At 39.0% G+C, this 12,549-nt stretch overlaps 1 protein-coding gene across 4 annotated transcripts in view; it reads right to left on the reverse strand.

Moving 5' to 3' along the window:
- SH3D19 (SH3 domain containing 19) overlaps positions 1-12,549 on the reverse strand; it is an 87,225-nt gene that overhangs the window by 54,326 nt on the left and 20,350 nt on the right. The window lies entirely within an intron of this gene.

The following is a 12,549-nucleotide window of genomic DNA, read 5'->3' on the forward strand; positions in this document are numbered from 1 at the left end:
TTGGTAACATCCCTCTGGGTCTCCAATAGTAATAGTGACCTTTTCTTTACAACTGCCCAATTGATCAACACAGTCTAGTTAAACCCAGAACAACTGCATTTTAACTTTCTCGAGAAGCAGCAAAGCTACAGGGAATGAATCCTACGGTACAGGAACGTAGAAAGCATTGTATAAAACTAGGAGATGCCAAGTCCAAAGAGATTCTTCTGCATGCAACACATGGTTAAGCTGTGGCACTCCTTGCTGCAGAATATTGTGGACGCTAAAAGCTTACATGGGTTCAAAAGTAAAGTGAACCCACAGAGGGCTATTAAATACAAAGCATCACCTCTCTTAGGAGGCCCCTGAGCCACAGAAGTCTGGATGTTGAGAGAATGCACGGATACTTCCCAATATACATGTTCTGTTCTTATTTTATTCCTTAAGCCTCTACTTTCCACATAAACAAAGACAGAAAAAGAATACTGGATTAGATGGACTTTTTTCTGCTCCAAAATGGGCACCCTTAGTTATCTCTCAGGCTGGAAGAAGGTTGCCTGTCTGTAATTTTGTCCATTTTTTCCAGTTACTTCAGCTGTTTTAATAAAAAGACCAAATTTGACTTGTTTTCTCTTTAAAGACATTTGAAAAATCACCGTTTTTTTTAAATGCAGATATAGTCTTGTCAATTTATATTCAGCCCCCTCCACAAATGTTAATGATTTTTTTTTTTCCACACCACTGTATAGGTAGATCTATATTACACTAAGCAAAATACCACTTTTTAACACCTGCAGCAAAGCAGTTATGTCACTAGGGAGCACATTTTCTCAGTTCAAACACTGTAACAGACATCATTTTAAAAGCTCACAAAAGACAGCACAGGAACAGTAATTAAGGGAAATACAGAGAACTTTGTCATCAATTCAGATCTGTCCTACATAAATTAAAAATTAAATGCTGTCACTAACAGAAAGCATTGGAAGTTTGTTCACACTGGGCAACGTTCACTTAACGGAGCCCATTTCCTTGCTAACAGTCTGAGAAGAAAGACGATGGATTGAGCAGTAACGCAAATAATCTTCTGTCCCCTACAGCAGGGTAGGGTGTGGTGGGAAAACCTGTACTACTGTAGCTGTCATTACTGTACTTGTCCCACAAGACCATACTCTTCCTTCCTAGCTGGCAAACCTGCACCTGCCAGAAGCACTGCATTCATTTAGCTATTCATGGACTTACTATTTTAGAAGACCCAAAGGAAACAGGGTAATAAAATGATACAATGTTCTCAAAAGCAGTTCTCCAAAAGAAACTCTGTTCTGGGGAGAGGAGGGAAGCTCCCTGAACTGGTCCAGTCATCAAATATTGTCGGAATTGTCTGTATTAGGATTGGATTAAGACTAAATGTTGATGTGTTAGGGGATGGGGAAGTAGGACTCCACACCATACAGAATAAAAGAATTGTAATAGTAAAATCAAAGCTATTTCCTTCCACCAAGCATTTATTCCAAGCAAAAACATTACTTAATGTGACATAAGATCACTCATGCACTTCTTTTGCTGGAACTAGAAGTTATGTTGTGTATCAAAAAAGAGATTCAACAACAACAACAAAAAAGTATTTGTGGTTGGAACATTTTAATTAGATTTGGATTTTTAAGGATCATGATCTTCTCTTTAACTAAAGTTTTCTCACAAAAATTAAAAAAAAATAAAGAGTGAGATCTGTTCTCAGGGTTCCTAGGTGAAAAACCCATACTTAGTAAGCTTAGCAAATTCTTGGTTGCTTATGAAGATGACAGTAGCTATATCACTAGCATCATTGAACAATGTAGTTTCAAAGTTACTTCCGTTCTGTCTATGGGAAGGAGAAAAAATATGGGCTGGTTATATCCAAAACATGCAATATCTCGGTGGCTGTTTTCCAGAAATAACTGGAGAATCTGAAATTTACCTTCTCTGATTAATGGCATACAACGCTCCAGCACAGAATAAACAACTGTGAAAAGGACATGGTTGCCAGAAAAGCATTCAGTGACCGATGAGATACTGTATCAGATAATACACCTACCCTGTATCTTCCCTCTTGTCATCGCCTCCCGACCCAATCTGTTTTGCTGTGCTTAGTAATGACCCATTGCCAGCTGGTCGGGGGATTCTGCAGTCCTCTAGGCAGCGAATTAGTCTTTACTCTGTGAAACTCCACCAAATAGTACTGCATAACCCGTGTAAACCAACAGCAGCAGGAATAAAAAGGAACTTAATAGCCTACAGCTTAGCCTGTCCCCATCTTTTATTTATACTACATTTCATTAGCTAAAAAAAAATGAAATGTCTTTAAGCATTGTCATTCTCTCCAACGCTGGGCAATTCAGAAAATTTCTGCTCTCAGCATGGTTAATAGATTTTTAGCTTTAGCTTTGTTTTCTTTTGTTCATTTCAGAGTTTATATAGTACTTTGTGATCTTCCCCAGGTTTCAAAAGACAAAAAAATAGTAAAGCTCTTCTAAACAACCCTAAGAAACAAATTAAAACAACAACTAAAAATAACAGTAATGGAGCAAGGCAAACAGTCAGAACAGATCTCATTTCCAGGCTGTTAATTTTACAAAGTAAAGGGAAACTATTGTTAAAGTAGAAAATAGACATAACTTAAACTAACTTGTTAAAAAAACCCAACACACTAGTTAGAGCTTCATGCTCCTGCCTCTGTATATGCTAATAACAGGTACAGTACAAACTCTGCAGTTTGTTTTCTCTCTCCATTAAGAGCTAAAAATACAATGCAGAAGCACCACCACTGTCATCTGAAAAAAACCCAGTTTTGTTCAATTATTGTACTGTATATTTTAGGAAAATAATTCTGTCAAAGTTACTGTAGTATCTGCTTAGAGACAAGACAGCATTTTCCCCAAAAAATGATTTTTGGGAAAAGTTTAATGTTTGGAATTCACCATTCATAATTAAATCTGCAAACATTAAATCTTATTTTTATAAAAAGTCCTGTGCATCACTGAATATCAGAAGTCACATATGTAACAGTTATGCTCTCTCAAATTTTTTAGTATCTAGGTAAAAGAACATTAAAAGAAAAAGAAATGTATTTATTTGGCAAAGTACTTATGTTTTTGTTTAAAAAGTTATGAAATCATGAAATACATTAGAATTATAACTTATCTTAAAAAATGATGAGAATTCTCATACTTCTTGTGATTTGAAGAAGTACCAGTCTTCAAATAGTCAGTTGTCTAACTATATTTTTATCTTCTGGGATTCTGACTCTTTCCTGGACTTCCGCAGTTACTCTACAGCCATTCAAACTTCTGTCCATCCATACTAACACAACTTCATGTTACAGAAGTCAACTGTAGCAAGCCAAGTACTTTCAAGGCAGTCTAACCTAAATTATCTCAAGCCTCAGAAGATGGGGAGTGCCCACCATACCCAGATCAGATGACAAATCTCTTGCAACAAGGCTGGCCAGACCAAGACGCAACTCTGTGTAAGACCTTACTTATACAGATACTTTTTACATTTAGGGTCCTGCGCTCTAATTGCAGTCCTCTGTATCAAGGGATCTGTCTGTGACCACATAGCCTCTAAGGGAAGAGGCAACATTACTTTTTGCACCAATGATTCCTAGTTCCCTTCCTGAAACCACATAAACTGAAGCAGTTGGAATCAGACACAAAAGCAGTTCATCCCTGTCTACACAAAGGACTTGCCCTAGCTTAGCAAAGCCTGTGGTGCCACAGATGGCCTAAACTAGGATAAAGTCCTTGTGTAAATGTGGCCTAAATTCAAACAGCAGCAATACTTACACTGAGCATAATACCTCTGAAAAGAGAAATCTGATAGCAAAATCAGAAATGCAGCCTGTCTCACAAATGACAGGATCAGAGCCTAATAGACAGCTGTACAATCAATACAGCAAGCAACAGATAGAAATACAATAACAAGGAAAAAACTACCCAGGTGACAGGCCTCGCTAGGAATACTTCTCCCCCGTGACATAGTCAGAATGCGACTGTACCATGCTTTGAAAGAGTACTTGATCAATCACTTAAACATTCAACCTACCAAAAATCAGATCCTACTTAAGCTAACCGTTTATCAATACTAGAATGCTCTGCAGAGGACAAAGAATAACCTACCATAAAATGACAAAGTAACTGAGCAGTACACAAAGAGAGGCTAAAATGGAAAAAGTAACAATCTCTTCCCTCTTGTGCACACGGGAGTAAGAGGCCGTGGAAACCAACACAATTTAACTGCAAACTGCACTCTCCCACTCAAATTCCAGAGATGAAGGAAAACACAGATACTAACCTGAGTTTATATAAAAACCTACACAAATCCTTAGGGAAATAAACCAAAGCTCAAGTATCAGCTTTAGCACTTTTAAAATAGCAGCATGAGATTCTTTCAGAAAGACCCCGAGCTATGTCCTCTTCCAAGCTGGCAGTTCACAACTCCCCCAGTCTGCCTCGCCGGTCCTGAAACTATCCCATGGACTTCACTTGCCAGCTCCTCCTCCAGCCACTAGCATTATCTGTTTTCTTTGAGAGCGTTACAAACACCTTTGGAAAGAATTCTCTTCCAGCTCTCTTTTCCATCCACTGGATGAACTTCATGTGCTATTTATCACAGAAGTGTCTTTGGAAAGAAAGAATAATAATAAAGAAGCTGAATTATACCCATGCCTGATTAATTTGGCCCATCACACTACTTAGAAAACTCCAGGCCTCCTCACAGCCTCCAGCAACCTCAGATCTTGTTTGTTTTTTGCAGGGTTGAAAAACAAAGCCATTTGGTTGTTTTTAAAATAATTATTGCCGTTTTACAGGGCAAAAGTGAAATCTTCCCAAAATGACCTTTGAAAGGAATGTCCAGCCATCAGAATATCTGCAACGTGTAACTGCCTGCTTCTTGAAACTACCCTTTCTAGAACTAAGGTCTCTCACAGTCGTTTATGCCCCAGACAATTCTCCTAATTGACAAGCATGGCAGCCTTGTGTTTGGATGGTCCTCAGTGCCTTCTGTTGTATTCTCCTCAGAAGAGTGGTGAGACAGTGAAAACTTGCTCATGTACACAGGACCCCCAAAGGAACACTGAAGTTCTTTCAATGAAGAGGAGGGTGAACCCTTTCTTCCTTATTCCTTCAACAACCATCTCATTATCAGCATTATTTTCCATTATAAATCAGCATTTTCGATTTCGACCTCATTCACTTATTTGTCTTTGTTATGCCTTGCATCCTTCTGACTAGGTCCCCATCTCTTTCAAGCACCCAGCTCCACCAGCACCTCACGGAGAAGTACATCTCTCGTGACTCCTACTGCTGCCTGGCTGCATGCTCCCATGTGCCCTCTCTTCCCAGACTATTCCCTGCATCAGATGATGCCTGAACATACAAAAAGGCACTGGTGAGCAGCCCAGACAATGGAAGTAGCTGCACAGGGCACCAAAGCAGCCAGTCCTTCAAAATTCCCTTCCCAGAAACCAGGAACACAGTGTTTTCATTAAAACACATCCTCTTCTGTGTTTAGGAATAAGGAATCCGGAACACTGGCTAGGATGCTCCCTTTGCAATAACTCTTTACCACTATCTGCAAGGTGAATAGACAAAAATCCCCAACATGGCAGTGAAGAATTGGTGGTATTAAAAACAAACACACACAGCAACAGGCTCCAGACGCGCACAAGCTCCCTAATTGCCAACACTTAAGTTGAACTGATCTGCCATTAATCCCTCTGCTCTGCGGGTTTGTTTTTTTTTTTCTTTTCCTCCTTTAGAAATGAGTATAAACTGAACACAGAAAATTAATGTTGCAAAGAATATATTAAACAGAGTGATTTATTGTGGCAAGGAAGCTGCCAAAGAAACACACTGCACAAAATTGCTCCAGCTTATTCTGCTCTAAGGAGGCATAGCTGTGACATTTGCGGCATGTACTGTTTATCAGAAGCCCAAGATAAACAAAAGAACAACATATGAGCAGATCCTAGTCTCAATTACACGAGTTTACATCCACATCTAAGCAGTAGGATTACACTGTATTCTGAGTGACTGAACCCAAAATTCAGCTCTGAAAACACAAACATTTAAATTTGAGCCACTGTGATCCTACTTTTTAGATACTAACAACAAGGTCACGGTACCAAGCTTCTACTTCCAACTCCGCCATTGATCTACTGTGTGACTTGGAGGAAACCACTCTGCCTCCCTCTGCTGAATCTGCTTCATCTGTAAAATGAAAACAGCTATTTTCTTCCCTTGGAGATCAGCCTTCTGATCTAAGCAAGCACATGAGCACTGATATGAGTCCAAAGGAGGGAATGAGATTGCACTTTCTGAAGGAGCACAGGCTTAGCTCAGCTCAACGCAATTGTGAAATTGCACCCTGAGGGTTTGGGAAGGAAACTAGATTTCTGGAAAGATATTTTTTAATTACATCAATTTCTGATGACCTACTTGGAGCGTACAAAAGCAGGATCTTTCTCTTTCCACACCCTAAACGTACACTTAGACTAGGACTAACCTGCTACACTCTAGTCTTAAAAATCCTAAGGGCTAAATATAAGAATGCAAAAGTAAAACAAAGGTCATCCCCCAACATTCGTTCTTTCTTCTAAACACAACACTGCCTCATATTCAAGGCTTTTATGCTCGCTTTTTGTCACACATGCATTGCTTCTCCTTCCTCTTCCTCAAACTTCAGATGCGTAAACAGCCTGTAACATGGGATGGAAGGGGAAAAGTCTGAAATATTCCTTTAGATGGAACAGCTGCATTGACAAGGTAATGCAGACATTGTCAGTGGATAATACAGGGCTTTTTAGTGACAGGAATGAAAAACTAAGTATCAGGATGCTTGAGAGAATGCAAATGGTCTCTCAGGATGTAAGTAGCCTAGTGTTTGAACCAAAAAACTCGATTTTGACTGGTTCTTTTGTCACGGACTCTTACATTTGGAAATTGAGTTAGTATGGGATAGACAAGCAGCCAATATGTGGGCTGAAAATTAACTAGATCACTGGGCCCAAAGGGTAGGACTAGCTATCAACAGATATCTGGCAGCCAGTAACAAGCAGACATCATTTTGAATTTGAATCAACTGCACACATGAATCAACTGCACACATGACTAAGGCAGACTGCAGACTGGGCAACACCAGAAGCAGCACAGCCAACTCATCAGGGGAGTTTATTATTCCCCTTTACTTTGCCCTGGTGAGGCTACATCTGGATCCCCCAGTTTGAGATGGATGTTGAGAAGACATGGATGTCCACCAGATGGTTATCAAGGTGGTCAGAGCACATGATCTGTAAGGAGAGGTTGCACAGGCTGGGCTTCTTTGGGTGGCAAAGGGCAATCTAATTGCCAGGAGACAGAGAAGACAGAGGCAAACTCTTCTCCACAGGGGCATATGGCAAAACAAGCAGCAATGGCCACAAACTGCAGCTGGGGAGGTTCAGCTTGGACATGAGGAAAAATTTCTTCACTAAGAGTATAGTGCAGCATGGGCACAGGTCACCCAGAGATGCTGTGGGATCTCTCTCTCTGGGAGGTTTCCAAGACTTGGCTAGACAAAGACAACACTGGCTTGATCTAGTGTTAGCAGTCTTCCCACTACGAGCAAGAAGTTGAACTAGATGACCTCCAGTGGTCCCTTCTGACTAATATTTCTATGATTCTGTGATTTCTTAGTATAGAAGATGCAGTAGCACCAGAAGTCTCTCTACATTGTCCATCTGCCTAATGCACAACAAAGAATCAGATGTCTTCGGGTTACAAGAGTACCCTCTCGCCCTTTCCAGTGCCCAATTCCAACACAATAACCTGGGTTTTAATTTACCTAGAATAAACACAATCTGTTATGTGGTGGAGAAAATTAGCTGTGAAGTTATTCCTGATGAGAAAACAACTCAAGTTGTTAAACACAAAAATGTTAACAGCAATTTGTGGAAGGTTTCAAACAAGAACCCCTAGCTTCCAGGCTTAGGAGCTAGCACAAATCTGTGGGGAGAAGAAAGGACTCTTGTGTTCCACCTTCGGATAGGCAAAGCTGGAATTAACAACTGACTGACTGCAGACTGATCATACTGGCTACCATACAGAAAATCCTCATACCGTGTGTTTTCTTCAGATCTCAAGAGCATATCAATTTAACTGGAAAGTAAGTAGAGTTCTACTGCATTGTCAGGCTTGTGCCTTAAGACTGCCTTCGTGCTCTGCTAAAGGAGTAAGATCTTAATTAATAGGTGAGGCTTCAGAGATGCTCTAGGAAAACACACTCTTAAGATACTGCCAGAGCATTACTGTAATACTTACTAAACACAATTTTACAAGACCAGCATCATATAACAGAGGAAACAGAAATGTAGAGAAGCTTTCACTACCGGGACCCTGTTACACAAAACACTAAAAACTAACATACAAAATACCATTCTTAGAAAGCACAGCTTGATTTATCAGAAGCTCTAATATGCTACTCACTAAAAGAACTCGTAGCCCCTTTGATCAGCTTTAAGTGCTTCTTTATAAAGGAACAGGAGAAAGGTTGTGTCTGTTTGTATTGTCATCTTGATTAATTTTAAATTAAAAAAACAAGGCCAAATTTTGTACCAATCAAATGCAGAGAACCAGCCATAAGAAGAACTTCAGTACATTACAAGAAAACAGCAAGTAGGCTATGTGCCAATAATGTCTAAAATCTATTCTGGGAATGAACCTATTATTTTCCTCCCTCTCCCATTCTTAAGGTCAAATTTTCACAGTAGATTACCAGATTTAAAAATCAAGATCTCTTACTTGACTTCGTGTCCCAGTAAATTGTTACAATGTTTTTCTACCCTCATCCTCTTGCCTCCAAGGCCAAAGCCTTTTTAACAATTTACAGAACTCGGCCAAACAGATCCTTCTTGGGACAACTTATTCAAATGTCTTTCTTTGACTCACCAAATCCAATAAAACTGAAAACAACATACCTAAAATCAGTTATATCACATTACAAAACTGTGTTTCAAGATTTTGTAATCCATCAAAAAAAACAGTGAAATTAATCCCATTCCTTTTAACAGTTTTCCTCATGTTCAGGAATTAATTGCAAATATGCGGATGCCTGAAACCTTCTGCTCTATTACTATCACATAATTTTCAGTTTGAAAAGGTTTAGAGGCCTCAGACTAAACAGTATACTTCTTTCGACCTAACTCTGACCTGGGTTATAACAGTGCATGACTTGAACCTATCAGTGAAAACCCTGATAGTAAAATCATCAAGAAACAATGTGATAATTATAGATCACTGTTGCCAGTACAGAGACCTCTTTAACACGCCCTGAAATTTAACAATTGAAGTACCATTAACATCAGGTCATGAAATCAAATATCCCTAGATAACAATTTAACATAGCAATAGGTATTATTTGGATTCAGGGAATGTCTGATTTGATCTTACTAATAATATTAATGCTAATTAGTATTATTAGTGCTAATTAACTAATAATATTAGTGCTAATATTTAATAAAAATCAGTGAAGAGTGGTGCATGAAAAAAAGACACTTATAGGCCCTGTTCTGCTACTTCTCACTGTATCTAAACTCTTCTTCACAGCAGATAGCTGCTAATTGTGTTAGAGAGGCAAAAGGCAGCGTATTGAATGCACATTTTGTAAGCAATATCTGGTATCTATTTCCCTCTTTGAAAACCATTACCTGTGGTCTTCGGTTCATTCATGACGCAAATTTCTTTCCAATAGCATGCTAGATCCCAGTATCACCCCCAGAATACTCTGCCTTCCTTCAGTACTGCTCCCATACTAAACATTTGATAGGCTAGTAATAAAACCAGAATATTTGTCAGAGTCCTTGATATTACCTTAATAAATTTCACCCTGCATAATATAAATGGCATCATCCTATGATAAAAGACAGTTTATACACATCTCTATCTAAAAGTTTCTTATATGCTAGTCATTGCAAATGCATTATGTTCAAGCTAAGTTTTCAAATTGTTCATGCTTCATTGTGTGTATGAGCTTTTCATCCCTCATACTGTAAACACTCACGCACAAGCTGAAACAGAAAAACACAGACACAGCAATGTAAGAGTGCAGTGATGGAAAGGACATAAACTGTAGCCCTCTGCAATCACAAGAAATATTGTCATTTTTTTTTTTTTCTTTTTATCAAGCTGATCATGTTCTGAACAAAAATCCTTAGCCTTGGGAGCTCTGGGGGAGACCGCTGGGCTTCTTTTGGCTCTTCCTACTCCACCATTCCACATTCACAATTAGAACCGCACAGACTTCTGGACAAGATCTCACCAGGGCTTTGTACCAAACAAATTGCTACTACTCTGGCTCTCACTTGGAAAGATCTACACCCATTACTTCATCTTAGGATATCTGCCTTTCTTAAGGCTCATTGCATTATGTCTTCATGTGGTGAGCTAGTATCCCCACGTTCTCCTTAACTATTTCATACTAATTCTAATGCAGAAATTCTTGTTATTAATCCTTGAGTTCAAGGATGATGACCTGCAGTGTCATTTTGTTTCACTTTAGATCATGAGAGGGACTTTATGTTGCATCTTTAAGAGATGCATCCCAGAACATGCAGACTAAGTTAAAAATAGAAAAGAGGAGATGCCTTTGATGTTTTGGGTTTTTTTTTGCCTTTCTGTTGTCACGAGCTGCTCCCAGAGAGTAGAAGGCTGGGGGAGTATTAGCTCATCATAAAATGGCATAAGCCACAAAACAGTCCCCAATGTAACTCAAACTCTGAATTGCTGCCCATGTTACGTGAGCAGTGTTGCACTGCACTTTAATGAAGCCTTGCATACTTCACTGCTTAGTTTTCTCTCCTACAGCAAGAGACTCTGGTCTTCATGCAGCTACAACTCTTTTCCTAGACTCATGTCTGGGGCCAGAGAGGGGATAAGAATCTCACCCAGCAATTTGTTTCCTCAGGATTATGCTTCCATCTAGAATGAGAGATGAACCTCAGAGGGTGGCAATATCAATTAGCAGAGTATGTCATAGTTGAAGGCAAATAGCTCTGGCCTAGAAGGAGTAGCAAGGCATGCACAAAGCCACATTATCCTTTTAACAATGGCTTTTCTTCCTCATAGTTCATCCTGGAAAGCAGAAATAACATGGCACAATTGCTAGTGAGATTGAGAAGGGGACAGAAGATGCATAGATATGGTTAGAAGACACATACACTACTGACAGGAATGAAAGACTGTTGAATGAAAGACCATTTTACTCAACACTGTAAGCAACTTATACTATACTGTTAATTTCTCTGTACTTTCCATGTGAGAATTTGGAATCTGTAATCCAGACAACTTAAAGTAGTATTTTATTTTAAGGACTGGTCCACAGTTGAAATGCCAATTCCATGGAAGAATTTTGAAATTTTACTTTGCTTTTGGTTCCAAGTGAAAACTTCAAAAATACACAGCAGGCCAAAAATATATTGGTGGGAACGACCAGCCAGAAGAAGTGGGGACAGAATGAAACTATTTCAACATTAAACTACACATTCTGAAAATATTAAAAGATTTCCTTTTGATAATGATTTAGATTTATTTGACTTTACTGTAATACAACATGTTCCAATAAAAGTTCAAACATGTAGACTATAACCACACCATTTTAAGAAAAAGGTTAAGTTGTAAAAGGACATATAATGATTGGTGTTTTAAGTGGATATAAGTAATTGACAAAGGCGAAATTCCACTGCAGCTTGAACACACAGCTGGACACAGCTACAATGCTGTTGGAGAGATGGGAGGGAACAGACAAGTGTCCTCTCTCCCCATCGCATCACATGGAAGAAAGAGCTCATCAGTTGTGCTATAAGGAGAGAAGGCTACAATTCCCTCTGCTCTTCTGGCTATGAAATCTATCCCAGTGTACTATAAAACTGTAACAAAAAAAAATTCAGACTGTAAAATAAAATTAAACAGCCACATGTCATGTCAGAAGGCTGGGCACCACAGGAGCCTTTTGGAAAGGCTTTTCACAAAAGAGGGGGGAACCAGCTGTAGCTGGTGTGCTCTATCACTTTAACTCATTAAAATCCTATTACTTGCCACAGGATATGGAAGAAATGATATTCCTTGCTGGAAAATAGAGCGGAAGAGTTTAGAAATAAGGCAAAAGAGGAAGAGGGTTAAAAAAAAGAGTGATAAAGAGATGAGAAAAAGAGATAAAAAGGAAGATGACTACAGAATATTCAGATGTGTAAGGGGTCACATGGCCTTGCAAACCAATAGCTTTGGAGGTTTACAGCAATTGCTGGTGGAAATTCTGAATCAACATAAAATATCTGGGTCTATGTTTTGTTTATTCTCCTTTTGTTTGCTTGCCCCAATTTTGAGATTTTAGGTATGATAAGATCAGAGTCAATGGCATAAATAATCAAATGTTGCTAATCTTGACTGAACCAAAATTATTTTCCCTGCTACAGAAGCAAATGCTCCAAAGCATACAGAAGCAAAAGTCATGAGGGCTTCTTGTCTTAAATCAGAGTTTTATCAAATAACTCTGTCTGTG

This window comes from Apteryx mantelli, chromosome 5, assembly GCF_036417845.1.
Source record: "Apteryx mantelli isolate bAptMan1 chromosome 5, bAptMan1.hap1, whole genome shotgun sequence".
Lineage (NCBI taxonomy): Eukaryota > Metazoa > Chordata > Aves > Apterygiformes > Apterygidae > Apteryx > Apteryx mantelli.